At 39.1% G+C, this 20,262-nt stretch overlaps 1 pseudogene; it reads right to left on the reverse strand.

The window, feature by feature from the left end:
- Positions 1–17,285: 17,285 nt before the first annotated feature.
- On the reverse strand, positions 17,286–17,404 carry LOC122341180 (annotated as a pseudogene).
- Positions 17,405–20,262: the final 2,858 nt, after the last annotated feature.

Raw genomic sequence — 20,262 nt, forward strand, 5'->3', positions numbered from 1 at the left:
CACCTGTCCGCCCATCCGATCTTCCCTACATCCTTCCTCTCCCTCCATCCAACATTCACATTTATTTAAAACTCCATGACACTCCGGGCATCTGACAGCATTGCAATCTCTTGCAAAATGTCCCCTCTCCTCGCATTTATAGCACTTAAAATCTGGGCATTCTTTAAGCAGGTGTCCTGGGCTCATGCACAGCCTACAGGTCTTCACCTGATGGCTGTGCATCACCCTAAAATACTGCGGCCCCTCGGCTGTTTCCAACTTTGTGGTATATGGCAACGATGTCACTTCTTTGGGGAATCTAACTTTTAGGAACCTTGTTCCGTCCTCAATGTCAGTGCCCGGGTAGCATCTTCTTTTAACTTTTGACATGGGATTAACTCCCCATCCTTCCAATTTCCCTACAATTTCATTATCATCAAGATAGACGGGCAGGTGCATGAAGGAAACAACGTAATCTCTATTTTGCAATTTTTTTATCTCGCAGTTCACCCCTTTTATTAAAAGTCCATCAGTCAATTCCTCACATGCTTCTTCCTTTTCCATTTTAAGTTCATATTCTTTTCCTTGCCTTGGTCTTAACGCCAAAATCTTCCCATTTCCACATTTATCCGTCACCGCTTTTATAATATCCACAGCTCTCACCTCACTTACCTTCTCCACATTCACAATCACAGTCGCCTCCTTTAAATATCTTCTTCCGCCAAACTTGTCTCTTGCGTCTAGATTTTTTCCGTGTTCTTCTCGTTGTCGGTAATCCAGTCCTGTGTCGTTTGTCATACGTGTCTCGCCATCCAGTCCAGTGTCGTTTGCCGTGCCTCTTCCTCGTGCCAGTCCAGAGTCGTTTGCCATGCTTGTTCCTCGTGCCAGTCCAGTGTCGTTTGCTGTTAATCCGTCCATTGAAAAAAAAAGAAGAAAAGAGAAAAATAAAAAGGCGTAACCACCCTCCAGCAAGCAAAAAAGCTGCTGTTGGGTGGTTTTATATCTGAAAAAAAACAACAAACTAACTTAAACTAAAGAAAAAAAAAAAACAAAATACAAACACAAAAAATTTACACAAAATGGAGGAGAGCCTTCCTCTCCCTACTGCAGCCAACTACTTCCTGTGTGCTCTCTAGCGCCAACAGGGTGGTATGGCCGTAAGCGAAAGCTCCTGCAAAAAGCCTCCTATTTTAAGGTGAGGCACACTAAGTGCCATTATACTAGATAAGTAATGAATGAAATACAAAAAAAATACTTCAAAATAGGGTACATTAAAGATAAGAGCATTAGTTAAGTAGTTAAAAACAGTCAAACTCTGTTTAAAGAACAGCTACTTTAAAGGCAATTGAATTAAATAAGCAGTAAGGGAAAGCAAAGAGCTGGTCAAACTTTGGCCACACTAAGGGCCAGTGTATTAGATAAGTAGTGAAACAACTCAAAAACTTACAGCACCTGGTATTCCTAGGCAGTCTCCCATCCAAGTACTAACTAGACCCAACTCTGCTTAGCTTCTGAGATCAGGCGTGAACTTTTTTTTTTTTTTTTTTTATTAGAAAATTAATATGATAAAAACATAAAGTTTACAATTCATCACTTTGTCCATCCAGTACAGCAAGTCTCTTTCTATACATTTTGTATTTTTACATTTTCTTCAATTAAATAAAATACATTAAATACTAAAAAGCAAAACATAATTTAATTTAATTTATAATTTCTTTCCCATATTGCACATTTCTTTAGCATCACAATCAAATTTATCATCTTTTTGTGTGTACACTTTTGTTCTATACCCAACAATATCACTCTGCTCCATTCTATTCTTAACATTTCGATTAGTCTTTTACAGGTTTCATTAAAAATATCCAATTCTCTGCAATTTAAAAACAAGTGTAAAAAATTTTCATTTTCAGCATTGCAGACTTTACATCTTTCACTTGGTTCCATTCCTATTTTTATAAAACGTCAGTAAAAACCGCTTTGTGCCTAATAAGAAACTCTAAGCTTTCCAGCCGTGCATCTATCATTCTTCCTTTCATGTTATTCCAAATGTCAGCTTCCTTAAGATCCTCAAATTTCTGTACCCAATACATATTGACGACAGGTTTCTTAAAGATTCCCTCTCTAAAGAAATCATAAATCATTTTGACTGTGCATTCTTTAAAATAAAATTGTTTTTCTCCCAGCTTCACAAATACCTCTTTCTCTTGATGCTCTTCTTCCATGTTTTCTATTTGTTTTATCCACTTTTTGGGTATTGCTTCTTTTATTACTTCATATTTATTTCTTATTTCTGTTTTATTAAAATCCTCTTTAGCCTCCTCCATCACATCCACAATGTACTGCATTGGTAAAAACCCCTCCTTAAATTCATATAAAACATCTCTGATTCTTGTGATCCCAACATCCCACCATTTCTTATAAAAAAATCTCTTTTCCTTGGTTTAAAATGCCATTGTTTAGAAATAAAGGCTGATTTAAAATGCTCTCTCGACCTTGTGGATTAAAATTAACATTAATTAAAAATTTCCCCCAAGCGCTCATCAGTTCTTTATAAAAATCTGGCAACACTTCCACCATCCAATTCTTAGTTTTCATCCATAAAATATTGTCTCCCAAATTAAAATTGCCACATTTGTTTAAAAAATATTCCATTATCTTTTTCCATGCTGCTTTGTTTCCCTCATCTAGATATTTTTTTATTATTTTCACTCTTAAGCTATTTTTTCTTTGCTCCACATCAATTAATCCCATCCCTCCCTTCCCTGCCTCTCCTATTAATGTACTGTATGAAATTCTTGGCGGTTTGCCATTCCATAAAAAATCTAAAAAACATTTTTTCAGCCTTTTTTCCACCCACATTGGCATTGCAGTCACATACAAAACATACCACAACTTTGACACCATTAGCACATTTAAAATTGAAACTTTTCCTTAACGTTTCCTAAACTTAACATTCTCAATTTCCAAAAAATTGGCCTTCTTTCAATTCCTCCTAGTATTTCTTCCCACATTACTTCTTTAACATTTTTTTTGTTTTTTCCCATTAAAACACCTAAAATCTTTACTTCTTCCGTTTTTTTTTTTAAATTAAAACAATCCGTTACACCAACCACTCCTCCAAATCTCATATATACCTTTTTCTCTTCATTTATCTTGCCTCCTGATCCCCTACAAAACGTCTGTACCACTTCCATTACTTTTTTAACACTCTCTATATCCTTAACAATTATGGTTGTATCATCTGCATATTGAAATATTTTTTCATTTCCCCCACTTCCTTCAATGCTTATTCCTCTTATGTCTTCCTCTGTTTTTACTGCTAATCCTAGTGGTTCTGCTACTAGTGAATATTGTTACGTTACAGAACGTTATTGGGTTTTCTTGTATGTTGTTTTCTGCTTTATTTCAGTTTATCCCTTGTTGTCGCTGCTGATTGGTTGCCTTTCATCCCCGTAGTCCAACCAATCCTGTCGTCCTGCTTCCCTGATTGGTTGCTTCACATGCCAGCATTTCAACCAATCCTGTCAGTCTGCTCTCCTGATTTGTGCAGATAGTGGTCCATTGCTCAGGCTTCAACCAATCGCCATTCTCAACTGGGTTTTAAAAGCCTAGTTTAGAGACTGATGGCGAGTTTTTGTTTGAGACTCATTTTGTAAATGGTTGACATTGTTGGTGGCAGAAAGACTGGCTAAGGAAAGGAAGCCACGTGGTTTACATCGCAACATTTAGGTGATTCTTTGTCTAGAGATACACTAGGTAAGGTGGTGCGTGCCAACCTATGTACTTCTTAAGAAGAGCAGTTTAGGACATCCTGGACGTTGAAGATTTTCTTTTTCCTTTTCTTTTGTTTTTCTTAGGTCAGTTTTAAAGGGGAACTTGTTACACCCCTAGTCCATCTTGGGATCGTAACATTTTTGGGGGCTCGTCCGGGATATTAAAAGTCCCGAGTTTTTTCTTTGTGGGCATTGGTTTGGTTGGGCTCAACACGGTTGACAAAGCGATTTCATTTGTAGCGCTAGTTATAGGGTTCGTAGCGGGGTGTTGTCTATTGCTTAAGGCAAATTTGTTTCTAGTTCAGTACGTTTCCTTGTATGTTCAGTGTGGCCATGTTCAATTTGGATTCATTTATTAGGAGTCCGACTCTTGGGGAATTTGATAAATGTCGCAAAGATGATTTAATCCAAATTGCTGAACATTATCAAATTGTAATAATCAAACAAAACCTTAAAAGAGAAATTCGGAATGTTATTTATGATCGGTTGGTCGAACTGGGGGTTTTTGCTGTGGGTAATGTGACGCCGAAAGAGTTGAATCCTCTCAGTGTGACTGAAAGACTGTGTGCTCCTGAATGGACAGATATAGGGCAGGATAGTGATACAGCTGAGGGTGAAACGGAGGTTGAACCTAAGGTTGCACTACCGCCCTTTGATCCGATATCGCCTGCCTTGTCCGATTCAATGGCAGACAGCAGATTTAAGTTGCGTCTGGCCAAACTACAGTATGAGGCTCAGGAAAAAGCACGCGCCCACCAAGCTGAGTTGGAATTACAATTTAAGATTCGTCAACTGGAGATAGAAGCCGATAAGCAGGTTAAGCTGAGACAGCTAGACATAGAAGCTGCAAAAGCTGCACGCTTGGCTTCTCCCATCCCTGGTTCTGGTATAACCACAGCTGCTCCGGTGAGTGCCCCACCTGCCTTGTCCAGTTCGTACCATACTGACGTAAGTAAATATATTTCACTCGTTCCAAATTTTCGTGAAGACGAAGTTGATTCATACTTTCAAGTATTTGAGCGAATCGCGTCAACCTTACATTGGCCACCTGACATATGGACTTTGCTATTACAGTGTAAACTGTGTGGCAAAGCCCAGGAGATTTGTTCGGCGCTTTCAGTTGAGGAAAGTTTAAATTATGAAATGGTGAAGTCTGCAATATTAAGGGCTTATGAACTAGTGCCAGAAGCATATAGACAACGATTTAGGAACCATAAAAAAAACTATGCAATAGACTTTTGTAGAATTCGCTCGAGAAAAGAGCTTACTGTTTAATAAATGGTGTACAGCCACTAAGACAGTGGACTTTGGTGAGTTGCGTGAACTTATTCTACTTGAAGAATTCAAGAATTGTTTACCTGAGCGTATTGTTGTATACTTGAATGAACAAAAAGTAAACTCTGTATCCCAAGCGGCTGTTCATGCCGATGAGTTCATGCTCACGCATAAACCTGTGTTTTCTATTGTTCGCTCAGGAACATTGACAGGGTCCCGTTTAAGACCAGTGGTAACTGTGACCCAGCCAAACCATTCCTCTCCTCCTCGGGCTAAGGTTAAAACAGATCAGGGTATAGAGATGAGAGAATGTTACTATTGCCATAAAGTTGGTCACTTGATTGCTGATTGTCGTGCTCTTAAAAGTAAACATGCCCGACCCACAACTGTAGGATTAATTCAGTCTACACCCAAGTTTAACGGTTATCTTTTGAAAAGAATGTTGAAGCAAGTTATCATCCGTTCATTTTTAAAGGGTTAGTTTCCACAACCGGTAACCCTGCAGATCAGCGACCAATCCAGATACTTCGGGATACGGGTGCTGCCCACTCTGTGTTGATCGCTGATGTGCTTGTTTTGAATGAACAGACATCGTGTGGCACAAGTATTCTCATGCAAGGTATTGAAATGGGTGTTGTTAAAGCCCCTGTACATAAAATCCACTTGCAGTGTGAGCTTGTGAATCGTGTCGTATCGGTAGCTGTGCTTCCAGATTTACCGATTAAAGGCGTGTCGTTTATCCTTGGGAATGATATTGCTGGGGGTAAAGTGATTCCGTCATTAGAGGTTTTTGACAAGGTACCTGTACCCGCTGTAGATGACGAATTGTCCACCGCGTTTCCTGACACTTTCCCTGCATGTGTCGTGACCGCTCTCAGGCCAAGCAGCTGGATAATGAGGAGTTTACTCTTGAGTATACGTTCATGCATATAGACAAACCTTCATTATCTAGAGCTCAGGGTGTGGAGAGACCTTGCATCCGTGAAACAGATAAAGAGGAGTTTCGGAAGCTAAATTTACGTATAACTCGTGAGCAGATAATCACAGCACAGAGAAATTATGAGACTTTGAAAGGTTGTTTTGATGCTGCGCTTTCCCCAGAACAGTTGATCCAGCAACCAGTGGGTTATTTTGTTGAGGATTCTTTGTTGATGCGTAAGTGGAGTTCCACACTTGAACAGGGAGCTGACTGGAGTACTGTATACCAGGTGGTCATTCCTTCTGTGTACCGACCCCATGTACTATCACTTGCACATGACCATGTTCTATCCGGTCATCTAGGAATTACTAAAACTTATCGTAGAATTCTGAGGTTTTTCTTCTGGCCTGGTTTAAAGCGAGATGTTGCTAGATATTGCCGGACCTGTCAGACTTGCCAGTGCAGTGGTAAACCAAATCAGGTAATCCCAAGTGCTCCCCTTACTCCAATACCTATTGTACAAGAACCGTTTGAAAGAGTAATCATTGACTGTGTAGGGCCGTTGCCAAGGTCAAAGGCTGGTAATCAGTTTCTTTTAACGGTTATGTGTGCTACAACTCGTTTTCCTGAAGCGATTCCGCTCCGTAAGATCACTGCATCTACCATTACTAAAGCCCTTATGAAGTTTTTTGCGACATTCGGACTTCCTAAGGTTATTCAGAGTGATCAAGGGACAAATTTCATGTCTGGGGTGTTTAATCAGTGTTTAATCAGTTTAATCAGTGCCTGATAGCTATCCGTTACCACGGATGGAAGATTGTATAGACAATTTAGGAACCGCTCGATTCGTAACTAAGTTGGATTTGTTAAAAGGGTATTGGCAAGTGCCTTTAACACCTCGTGCCTCTGACATATCTGCATTTGTCACCCCTGATCATTTCATGCAGTATCAAGTCATGGCATTTGGGCTTCGCAATGCACCTGCAATGTTTCAACGTTTGGTTGCTACTGTATTGGCAGGTGTGCCTGGGTGTAATGCATATTTGGATGATTTGGTGATTTATTCAACTAACTGGCCAGAACATATGTCTCAGTTATATTCTGTGTTTGAACGCCTGTCAAAGGCCAATTTAACGTTAAATCTAGCAAAATGTGAATTTGCCCAGGCCACCATTACATATCTTGGGAAACAGGTTGGGCAAGGACAAGTTCGACCAGTTGCTGCTAAAGTATCAGCCATTTCAAACTTTCCTATTCCTACTACACGACGTCAACTGAGGCGGTTCCTAGGGATGGCTGGATACTATCGTGGATTTTGTAAAAACTTTGAGTGTTGCAAGTCCTCTCACCAGTTTGTTAAGCCCCTCACAACAGTTTAAGTGGTCGTTGGAGTGTCAACATGCATTTGATAGTGTGAAGGCACTCCTGTGCAGCGCTCCAGTACTCGCAACCCCAAATTTTGAGCGTCCATTTAAGTTGGAGGTTGATGCTAGCGCTGTGGGGGCTGGTGCAGTCCTATTGCAAGAAGATCCAGATGGAATTGACCACCCGATTTGTTATTTTTCTCGTAAATTTGACAAGCATCAATTTAATTATTCTACTATTGAAAAGGAGGCTCTTGCATTACTTATGGCACTCCAAAATTTTGAGGTATATGTGGGTTCTAGTTCACTCCCTGTTATTGTCTATACTGACCATAATCCGCTTGTCTTTTTGTCGAGAATGTACAACCAGAACCAAAGGTTGATGCGCTGGTCTCTAATAGTACAAAACTATAATCTGGAGATCCAGCATAAGAAAGGAACTGACAACATTGTAGCTGACACTTTGTCTAGGTCTGAAATGTGAGTTTGTTCTTTTACTTTTTGGATGGACTTGTGTTTGGTTATTGTCCCTTGTTATGTAAACTTTGATTTAACAACCATGTTTTAAAATGTTTGTTCTTAGTGGGGGGGATGTTACGTTACAGAACGTTATTGGGTTTTCTTGTATGTTGTTTTCTGCTTTATTTCAGTTTATCCCTGGTTGTCGCTGCTGATTGGTTGCCTTTCATCCCCGTAGTCCAACCAATCCTGTCGTCCTGCTTCCCTGATTGGTTGCTTCACATGCCAGCATTTCAACCAATCCTGTCAGTCTGCTCTCCTGATTTGTGCAGATAGTGGTCCATTGCTCAGGCTTCAACCAATCGCCATTCTCAACTGGGTTTTAAAAGCCTAGTTTAGAGACTGATGGCGAGTTTTTGTTTGAGACTCATTTTGTAAATGGTTGACATTGTTGGTGGCAGAAAGACTGGCTAAGGAAAGCAAGCCAACTGGTTTACATCGCAACATTTAGGTGATTCTTTGTCTAGAGATACACTAGGTAAGGTGGTGCGTGCCAACCTATGTACTTCTTAAGAAGAGCAGTTTAGGACGTCCTGGACGTTGAAGATTTTCTTTTTCCTTTTCTTTTGTTTTTCTTGGGTCAGTTTTAAAGGGGAACTTGTTTGTAGATTGGCTTTTTGGTTTATTTTCAGCCGCACCAATAGCCAGTCTTTCTATCTGTTCTGCTTTACACTTGAAATGATTCTTTTATGTAAATGTTTTTCTTTAATTAGTATTATTTCTTTTGCACTTTCATATTCATTGTAAATAAATCACCTCATTCAGCATCTCGTTTGTCTCGTGTCATCGCTTTGGTTGTAACCAGTGTTGGATATTCAGCCTACCAATGTCTCTTAAATTCAACAACAATGGACTCTTTTCTCTGCTGCGTTCAGGAAAGCGCTTTCGTTCCCTGAAGGCAAACACAGAGAGAATGAGGAGGAGCTTTTTCCCACAGGCCATTCGGAGTCTGAACCAGAGAACACCCAGTACCTAATTACCGGGATTCCCATGTTCACCCCTCTTTCCCCAGATACTCGCCACTTACTTTGGACAATTGCACTAGCCACTTTGCACTGGACATTCGCACAGCCACTTTTACATTTTACACTTTATATTTTATATTCTACACTTATTTACACTTTATTTTTTAAACTTTGCACACTTTTTTTTTATACATATTTTATATTTATATATATTTAAATTCTGTTTTCTGTTTTCTATTTTGATGCTGGACGGTTGTAAAAAACATTTCACTGCATGTCGTACCATGTATGTATGTGTATGTGACAAATAAAATTTGAATTTGATTTGATTTGAATTTGAATTTAAGTGTGCGACCCATACACCCCTAGTCCATCTTGGGATCGTAACAATATAAAAGCGCTGATAATGGACATCCTTGCCTTATCGAAACACTTCAAAGAGTTGAAGTCCAGTCGTTCATCAGTGGACCACTCCCAGCAAGGGGAACAAACATGTTTTCACGGTTGCTTGGACTGAATACTTGGCTACAAAGAACCTGCAGTCAAAAAGGAGTCAACTTCATCGACAACTTCAATCTGTTCTGGGGACACAGACAACTGTTTAAACTGGATGGCCTTCACCCAAACAAACTTGGTGCGAGAGTGTTAAAGAACAACATCTATTTTTCACTCCAAGTTGTCATCCATCAGCAGAGTGTGCCAGTCCACTCAACATGAATGGCACACACACACCTGGACAAAGTATGGATGACGACAGGACTTCATATCAGCCTCAGAGTCATCATCTGGTCGACACATCCCACAAGGACACTGAAAACACCACAGAGCCACAACAAGCACTGATTGTGGACACGATCACGGTTGAGCCCTGCCCGCAGAGCCCATCACAGTCACAATGTGACGCACAACAACGGCTCCAGGACTCAGAGCCGAAGGACGACTCTCTGGTAATCAGCCAGGGAAGCCAGGACAGCATAATTCTGCCACCGGAAACACCAATGCTCTGTTTACCAGAGACATTATCCCTCTCTCCAGCATCGCCACTTCTCAGTTTCTCACAAAAAATGGAGGAATTGGTGGCTAAAACCAGACTCTCCCACTCCTTTGCTGCGAGCCCCCAGTTATCAACTACAAAACGGCGGGCACCACCACCTCCAAGGCTGCTGGGCCCAGCTCGCCCTCCTCCAGCAAGAGCTCTTTGGCCACTGCGACAACGCCAGGCCATCCCTCCTCCATCTGCAGCTGGTAAAGCAAAAACAACTGATAACAGCTCTCAGTGATGTGTTTCGGGTCCCCGCAACTACAGCAAAAACTTTCAGGGATGTTTAGAAAACAAGCGGGAACCCAGTGTGTCTCTCACTATCTCCGTCTTATTACAGGATAGAAAGTCTAAGGCCTTCTCAAGGCGTACAGCTGACAAATCTAATCTGCGGCCCATTAGACAACAAACTTAGACTGCTATAGAAACAAAAAGTACTACCATCAAGCTAGCATTATTAAACGTTCGATCACTAAAAAACAAATCATTTGTGATCAATGATTTAATAATTACAAACAATCTAGATTTTATGTTTCTAAATGAAACATGGCTTGAAGAAAGCTGCAGTGCAACAGTGCTCAATGAAACAGCCCTCCCAACTTCACTTATATGAATGTTTGCAGAGTTGACAAGAGAGGGGGTGGGGTTACTGATCTCTTTAAAGATGTCTTTCAGTGCAGACAAGTGTCATTTGGTCAGTACTTGTCATTTGAATATCTAGGGATTGTGTTGAAAGGTGCTCCACGCATCCTGTTTATCATTATTTACAGGCCTCCAAAATATTCTCCAGCCTTTGTTGAAGAGTTCACAGAATTGTTATCAATGATTTGTTCAGAATTTGACTGTTTTGTGATTGCAGGGGATTTTAATATCCACATAGAAAATGCAGAAATCAAAACTACAAAAGAATTTGTAACTGTTTTAAACACTTTTGAGCTGATTCAGCATGTGCATGGACCTACACATCACCATGGGCACACACTAGATTTACTCATCAGTAAGGGTTTACAGCTTTCGTCCATTGTTATCAAGGATGTAGCACTGTCTGATCACTTCTGTATTTTCTTTGATATATTGATCTCTGCTACCACTGAATTCAGATCTGTCACTGTCAGAAAGAGATGCATTAATGAGAACACAAGTGTGCTATTTATGAAGGCTGTTTCTTCAATGCCAAGCATTTCTGCCGACTGCGTTGATCTTCTCCTAGAGTCCTTTGACTCAAAAGTTAAGAATGTCATGGATGACATTGCACCTGTGAAAGTCAGTAAGAAGACTGGCAGACAAAAGTCATGTTGGAGAAAATCAACAGCAGTGCAGATCATGAAAAGGCAATGCAGAAAAGCTGAGCGGACATGGCGGAAGACAAAACTTGAAATCCACTATAGCATCTATAAAGACAGCCTGCATGCTTTTAATGTGGAATTAGCCACAGCACGACAGAAGTTTTTCTCAAACCTTATAAATAGTAACCTGAACAACACCCGCACTCTTTTTGCTACGGTTGAGAGACTGACAAACCCCCCAAGTCAGATTCCCAGTGAAATGCTTTCTGACAGCAAATGCAATGAGTTTGCCTCATTCTTTTCTAAGAAGATCGAAAATATCAGAAAGGCGATTAAAACATCAGATGATGTAGAAATATGTCAGATTCAACCACAATCTAAAAAAGGAGTCACTATGTGTGTTTTTGAAGCAATTGATAGCAAAACTTTGGAGGAAGTAGTACAGCACCTAAAATACTCAACCTGCTGTCTTGACACACTTCCCACATCCTTTCTCAAAAGCGTGTTTGACTGTTTAAAAGCTGACATCTTAGAAGTGGTGAACACATCACTTCTTTCTGGGACTTTTCCAAACGCCCTGAAAATTGCGGTTGTTAAGCCCCTCCTGAAAAAGAGAAATCTTGATAACAGTATATTGAGTAACTATAGACCGATATCAAATCTTCCGGTCATAGGCAAGATCATTGAAAAGGTAGTTCTGAATCAGCTGAACAGCTACTTGAACTCAAATGGTTATCTGGATAATTTTCAATCTGGTTTCAGACCGCACCACAGCACAGAGACAGTGTTAGTTAAGATAATAAATGATATTCGCCTAAACTCTGATTCTGGTAAAATATCAGTGCTGGTACTACTAGATCTTAGTGCTGCGTTTGACACTATCGATCATAACACTCTTCTAGACAGACTGGAAAACTAGGTCGGGCTTTCTGGAATGGCTCTAAACTGGTTCAGGTCATATTTAGAGGGGAGGGGTTATTATGTGAGTATAGGAGAGCATAAGTCTAAGTGGACGTCCATGACATGCGGAGTCCCACAAGGCTCAATTCTTGCGCCGCTCTTGTTTAGCCTGTATATGCTCCCACTAAGTCAAATAATGAGAAAGAATCAAATTGCCTATCACAGCTATGCTGACGACACGCAGATTTACCTAGCTTTATCACCAAATGACTACAGCCCCATTGACTCACTCTGCCAATGCATTGATGAAATCAACAGTTGGATGTGCCAAAATTTTCTTCAGTTAAACAAGGAGAAAACTGAGGTCATTGCGTTTGGAAATAAAGATGAAGTTCACAAGGTGAATGCCTACCTTGACTCAAGGGGTCAAACAACCAAAAGGCAAGTCAAGAATCTTGGTGTGATTCTAGAGACCGACCTTAGTTTCAGCTGTCATGTCAAAGCAGTGACTAAATCAGCGTACTACCACCTAAAAAATATTGCAAGAATCAGATGCTTTGTGCCCAGGCAAGACCTGGAGAAACTAGTCCATGCCTTCATCACCAGCAGGGTGGACTATTGTAATGGTCTCCTCACTGGCCTTCCCAAAAAGACCATCAGACAGCTGCAGCTCATCCAGAACGCTGCTGCCAGGATCCTGACTCGAACCAGAAAATCAGAGCACATCACACCAGTCCTCAGGTCCTTACACTGGCTTCCAGTGACATTTAGAATTGATTTTAAAGCACTTTTACTTGTTTATAAATCACTCAATGGACTGGACCTAAATACATTGCAGATATGATCACTATTTATACACCTAACAGACCACTCAGAAATACCAAAGGTTCACACCAAACAAGGAGAATCTGCTTTTAGTTATTATGCTGCTCGCATCTGGAACCAGCTTCCTGAAGAGATCAGATGTGCTGAAACATTAGTCAATTTTAAATCCAGACTCAAAACTCATCTGTTTAGTTGTGCATTTACAGAATGAGTATTGTGCTGCTTCCGAACTGTGCTACTTTGCTTCTTTTATTTTAAACTGTTTTAAATCAATCTCTTTTTGCTTTAAATTCAATTTATCTTAAATCAGTGTTTTTATTTTATTTTAATTTCTTTTATTGTTATTTAAATCTTGTAATTATTTTATTTCCTCTTTTGTAAAGCACTTTGAATTACCATTGTGTATGAAATGTGCTATATAAATAAACTTGCCTTGCCTTGCCTATTGACCTAGTAATTTTAAAACATTCTGTTAAAAAACCATTACATTTCATTCTTGTTATTGCTCCCCTATATAAAATCGTAATCCACTTGACGAAATTTTCACCAAACCCGTACGCTCTTAAAATTACAAATAAATATTCATGTTCCACTCTGTCAAAAGCTTTTTTGAAATCCAAACTGATTACATATCCTTTTTTGTTTTTTTCCTTCATATACCTTATTCTGTCTATTATGCTTATCGTTGTGTCTGCTATATCTTTCCCTTTGACTCCATACACTTGATTTGTTTCAATTATAGATGGCATTACTTCTTTCAGTCTGTTGGCTAAAACTTTTGTTAAAATTTTCAGATCTGTATTCAGCATTGTGATGGGTTTGTAATTTTTTAAGTCTACTTTTTCACCTTTTCTCTTATATATGAGTTTTATTAATCCCATCCCCATTCTCTGATTCATTTCCTCTTTCCTAAAGATCTCTCCATACACTTCTTTTAAAATACCGGTTAAAAAATCTTGAAATATCTTGTAAAATTCATTCCCTAACCCATCCAGGCCCGGGCTTTTCCCTTTATTCAGTTCACTTATTGCTCTTTTTATTTCTTCCTCACTTATCTCTTGCTCACACTCTTTTTTATCCTCCTCCCCGACTTTTGTCTTAATTTTCTTTAGTAACTTGTGTTTATCTTTTATCATTTACTCCTTCTGCCTTAAATAACTTCTCATAATATTCTTTTATGGCTTTTAAAATCCCCTCATTTGTTTCCACCATATCCCCATTTTCATTTTTTAGTTCCTTGATTGTCTGCGCCACTCCCCTTCTTCTTTCTAAGTCAAAGAAAAACTTTGTACATTTCTCTCCTTCCACCGTGTACTTTGCTTTGCTTCTTAATCTTGCCCCTTTATATTTATTTTCTTCTATTTCTTTACATTCTTCTTCCATTTCCTTAATTTTTTGCAAATCTTTTTCATTCTTATTCATTTCCTTTTCTAATTGTTCTCTTATTTCTCTTTCCTTTCTCTTTTTACATCTCTGCACCAACCCACAGTATTTTATTGTAAACTTTCTGATTTTATGTTTCACATTTTCCCACCAAACTCTTTTATCTTCTCTATACATTCCGTCTTCATTCTCCTTTATAATGATGTTGTACACTTAAAACATAATCTTGATTTTTTTTAGAATCTCAGTATTTAAAACCCATACTCCCGGACCTCTTTTCATTACGTTCCAATCTATTTGCATAAAAATAGGTTTATGATCACTTAAAGTTGTTTCTTTATACCTTATTTTCCCTAAAAACCGTTCAATATTTCTAGTACATAAAATGAAATCAATTCTTGTTTTACACATAAAATTACCCACTATTTGTCTTCTTGAAAATTGCTCTTTCTTTTCATTCCTTTCCCTCCATACATCAATCAAGTTATTTTCTTCCATCAACAGTTTTAACTCTTTTCGTCCTGTGTCTGTCTTAAAAGTCATTCCCTCAGCCATATCCAGTTTACTAAACACAACATTAAAATCCCCCATAATAATAATTTCCTTATATTTCATTATAAACTTTCGTAAAACATTGTAATACTCCCTCTTCTGTGTCTCTTTTGTTGGTGCATGTATATTTATAACAAGTGTTTTCCTATCTTCATGTTCCATTTCAAACTCCATACATTTTCCAACTCCATCGTTATAAACAACATTACATGTTGCATCACTGCTTTCTCTTATTAGTACTGCAACTCCTCTTCCAGTTCTATCATCACCATTATTATACAAAATCTTCCCATTCCATATTTTCCTTACTTCACTTATATGTACTTATTTCCAGTTAGTTTCTTGCAACATAATCATTTCTCATCTTTACACATCTCCTTGACATTTTCAAATTTTCTTATATCCACTAACCCTCTAGCATTAAAAGCAACCATTCTTAAAACCATAACCCAAAAGACAGTTCTTAAAATTACATTCATGACAACCATTTCTTCATTCCATCTCCTTTAAGTCCTTTACCGCCTCATTTTTATCCAAATTTTGTTTTTTAACTAGTCTTTTTTTAGCTTCTTCAATGTTTGGCATTACCTTTATTGATCTTCTCCTTTTACTTGATTTCGCTGAATTTTCCTCTTCCATTCCTTTATCCATTTCCATATTCTGTTCGTTGTCCTTTTGTCCTTCTGCTCTGTCTGGTACACTTTCTTGGCATGCAGTCCTGTCCATCTTTATCCCTTTCTCTTCCTTTTGACGTGTTTGTTCCAATTCTTTTTTTCCTTTGTCCTTTCCTTCTTTAATGTCATTATTTTTTGTAGTTTGGCTCACCTCCATTTCTCCAATTTCTCCCTCTTGATCCATTTCTGTATCTCCTTCATGCACCTGTCCGTCCACCCGATGTTCCATACCTTCTTCCTCTCCCTCTATCCCACACTCGCAATTATTTAAAATTTGTTCACACTCTGGGCACTTAACAGCATTACAGTCCCTTGCAAAGTGGCCTCTACCGTCACATTTGTAGCACCTGAACTCTGGACAGTCCTTTACCACGTGATCCGGGCTCATGCACAGCCGACAAGTTTTCACCTGGTGACTGTGCATCACCCGAAAATACTGCGGCCCTTCTGCTGTTTCAATCTTGGCGCTGTAGGGCAACGATGCCACCTCTTTGGGGAACCTTACTTTTAGGAACCTTGTTCCATCTTCGACGTCAGTGCCCAGGTAACATCTTCTTTTAATTTTTGAGATGGGATTAACTCCCCATGCCTCCAATTTTCCCATAATTTCCTTATCATCGAGGTAGACGGGCAGGTGCATGAAAGAAACAACATAATATCTATTTTGCAGTCTTTTAACCTCACAGTTCACTCCTTTGATTAAGAGTCCATCAGTAAAATACTCACATATTTCCTCCTTTTCCATCGTTAGTTCAAATTCTTTCCCTTGCCTTGGTCTTAGCGCCAGAATTGTCCCATTTCCACATTTGTCCGTCACTGCTTTAATAATATCCACCGCTGTCACATCGTTCACATTTTCCACATTCACAATCACCGTAGCCTCCTTTAAATATTTCCTTTCGTTGACCCTGTTCTTCATGTTTTGATCCATTCTATTTCCAACTCGTAGTTGCTTATCCAGTCCAGTGTCGTTTGCCATGCGTGTTCCTCCTCTCGTTCCAGTGTCGTTTGCTGTGCCTCTTCCTTGTGCTAGTCCAGTGTCGTTTCGTATGCTTCTTCCTCGTGCCAGTCCAGAGTTGTTTGCCATGCTTGTTCCTCGTACCAGTCCAGTGTCGTTTGCCGTTAATCCGTCCATTGAAAAGAAGAAGAAAAAATAAAAAGGCGTAACCACCCTCCAGCAAGCAAAAAAGCTGCTGTTGGGTGGTTTGATAACTTGAAAAAAAAAAAACTAACTTAAACTAAAGAAAAAAGCAAAATACAAACACAAAAAAATTACACAAAATGGAGGAGAGCCTTCCTCTCCCAACTGCAGCCAACACTTCCTGTGTGCTCTCTAGCGCCAACAGGTTGGTATGGTCGTAAGCGAAAGCTGCTGCAAAAAGGCCCCTATTGTAAGGTGAGGCACACGAAGATACACGAAGATGCCATTATACTAGATACTTCAAAATAAGGTACATTAAAGATAAGAGCATTAGTTAAGTAGTTAAAAACAGTCAAACTCTGTTTAAAGAACAACTACTTTAAAGGCAATTGAATTAAATAAGGAGTAAGGGATAGCAAAGAGCTGGTCAAACTTTGGCCACACTAAGGGCCAGTGTATCAGAATCAGATCAGAATCACTTTATTGCCAGGTATGTTTGCACATACGAGTAATTTGTTTTAGTGACAAAAACTCTACGGTGCAACACGATAACAAGACAAGACAGATATAAAGAGAATTATGTACAACATACAAAAAAATAAAATGTGCAACACAGCAAATATAAAAAATATAAAAAATAAAAATATATACTATAAATATTAGTATTAGATAAGTAGTGAAAAAACTCAAAAACTTACAGCACCTGGTATTCCTAGGGAGTCTCCCATCCAAGTACTAACTAGGCCCAACTCTGCTTAGCTTCTAAGATCAGACGAGATCAGGCGTGAACAGGGTGGTATGGCCGTAAGCGAAAGCTGCTGCAAAAAGCCCCCTATATTAAGGTGAGGCACACTAATTGCCATTATACTAGATAAGTAATCAATCAATCAATCAATCAATCATTTTTATTTATATAGCGCTTTTAACAACACAGGTTGCATCAAAGCACTGTACAGTATAATGACAGGGATGTATAATGACGAGAGTGACCAATTTCTTATTAAATGCAGAGACGGTCTCTGTAGTCAATTCAACGATAGTCACTAGAAGTTAAGTGTCCCCAACCAAGCAAGCCAGAGGCGACAGCGGCAAGGAAACAAAACCCCATGCATATAGAATGGAGAAAAAAAAACCTTGGGAGAAACCAGACTCAGTTGGGGTCAGTTCTCCTCTGACCGGACGCCCAGCACTTAACCTCCAGTTCAATTTTAAACGCAGCTGTGTCAGATAGTGTAAATGACTTAGTGTGTGCGTGTGTGTGTGTGCATCAGGATCTGGTGATCTGTCGACGGGCGCATCTAGGTTTTCTGGTCTCTGATGAACATAATCTCTGGGTGCTGATCCACCATCTAGTCTGGATACAAACTGTGAAAACAGATTGAGAAAGAAACAGGACTAATATTAGCGTAGATGCCATTCTTTTTACGATGTCACAAGTACATCGTATTTTAGGAGTAGTGTTCCCGGTTCCAGCAAATCTAAGTAATGCAGCCTAAAAATCCTTTAACGGATTTGAATAATAAAAGGTGTGTTGGTGTGTTATGTGTAGGCTAAGTTAAAAGATGTGTCTTTAATCTAGATTTAAACTGGCAGAGTGTGTCTGCTTCCCGAACAGAGTTAGGGAGATTGTTCCAGAGTTTAGGTGCTAGATAGGAAAATGATCTGCCGCCCGCAGTTGATTTTGATATTCTAGGTATTATCAAATGGCCAGAGTTTTGAGAACGCAGCGGACGTGCAGGACTATAATGTGATAAGAGCTCGCTCAAGTATTGAGGAGCTAAACCATTCAGGGCTTTATAGGTAATTAATAGGATTTTAAAATCTATTCGATGTTTGATAGGAGCCAGTGCAGTGTTGACAGAACTGGGCTAATGTGATCATACTTCCTAGTTCTAGTAAGGACTCTGGCTGCTGCGTTTTGGACTAGCTGAAGTTTGTTTATTAAGCGTGCAGAACAACCACCAAATAAAGCATTGCAATAATCTAACCTTGAGGTCATAAACGCATGAATTAATATTTCTGCATTAGAGATTGAAAGCATAGGTCGTAATTTAGAGATATATTTTTAAGATGGAAAAACGCAGTTTTACAGATGCTAGAAACATGATTTTCAAAGGAAAGATTGCGGTCAAACAGCACACCTAGGTTCCTAACTGATGATGAAGAATTAACAGAGCAGCCATCAAGTGATAGGCTGTGTTCTAGATTATTATATGTGGGTTTTTAGGTCCAATTATTAGCACCTCTGTTTTTTCAGAATTTAACATTAAGAAGTTACTCATCATCCAGCTTTATATATCGACTATGCATTCTGTTAGATTCTCAATTTGGTGTGTATCACCAGGCTGCGCTGAAATATAGAGCTGAGTATCATCAGCATAGCAGTGAAAGCTAACACCATGACTCCTGATAATATCTCCCAGAGGTAACATGTAAAGGTTGAAAAGTAACGGTCCTAGCACTGAGCCTTGAGGAACTCCATATTTCACTTTTGATCGATATGATACCTCCTCATTTAATGCTACAAACTGATAGCGGTCAGATAGATATGATGTAAACCATGCTAAGGCGCTTCCTCTAATGCCAACATAGTTTTCTAGTCTATCCAAGAGAATGTTGTGATCGATAGTATCGAATGCTGCGCTAAGATCTAATAGCACTAATAACGAGATAAAACCACGATCAGATGATAGAAGCAGGTCATTAGTAACTCTAATGAGAGCAGTCTCAGTACTATGGTACGGTCTAAAACCTGATTGGAAATCCTCACAGACACCATTTTTTTCTAAAAAGGAATACAGTTGTGAGGATACTAGTTGTGAGTTGTTTAAGAATAAAGGTTGATTTAAAATGTTCTCTCGACCTTGTGGCTTAAAATGCACATTATTTAAAAATTTGCTCCACGCCCCCAGTAGTTCTTTATAAAAATCTGGCAGCATATCCGTCATCCATTTTTTTGTTTTCATCCATAAAATGTGGTCCCCCAAATGAAAATGACTACATTTATTTAAAAAATACCCCATTGTTCTCTTCCATGCCGCTTTGTTGTCTTCGTCCATGTACTTTTGAATCATTTTTACCCTCAGACTGTTCTTTCTTTGTTCCACATCTATTAACCCCAATCCTCCCTTCCCCACCTCTCCAATTAAAGTGTTATGTGCTATTCTTGGCGGCTTTCCTTCCCATAAAAAATCTAAAAAACATTTGTTCAGCCTTTTTTCTACCCACAACGGCATAGATGCCACATATAAAATATGCCATAACTTAGAAACCATTAAAACATTCAAAATTAAAACCTTTCCTTTCAAAGTTAATGACATTAATTTCCAAAAGATCAACCTTCTCTCAATCCCTCCTAAAATCTCTTCCCACATTGTTCCTTCCGCTTTCTTTTTATCCCTCCCCATTATAATACCTAAAATCTTTATTTCATTAGTTTCCCTAAAAGTAAAGTGCCCGGTTAAAACCTCCGCCCCCCCAAATCTCATGTACACCGTTTTATCCTCATTAACTTTAGCCCCCGATGCCCTGCAAACTTTTTGTACTACTTTCATTGCTTCCCTTACACTGGCCAGATCTTTTAACATTAGCGTTGTATCATCAGCATACTGAAATATATTATTCTCCCCTCCTTCTATACCTATCCCTTTTATTTGTCCCTCCTTCTT

The sequence above is a fragment of the Puntigrus tetrazona genome, unplaced genomic scaffold (assembly GCF_018831695.1).
Source record: "Puntigrus tetrazona isolate hp1 unplaced genomic scaffold, ASM1883169v1 S000001156, whole genome shotgun sequence".
NCBI classification, from domain to species: Eukaryota; Metazoa; Chordata; class Actinopteri; order Cypriniformes; family Cyprinidae; genus Puntigrus; species Puntigrus tetrazona.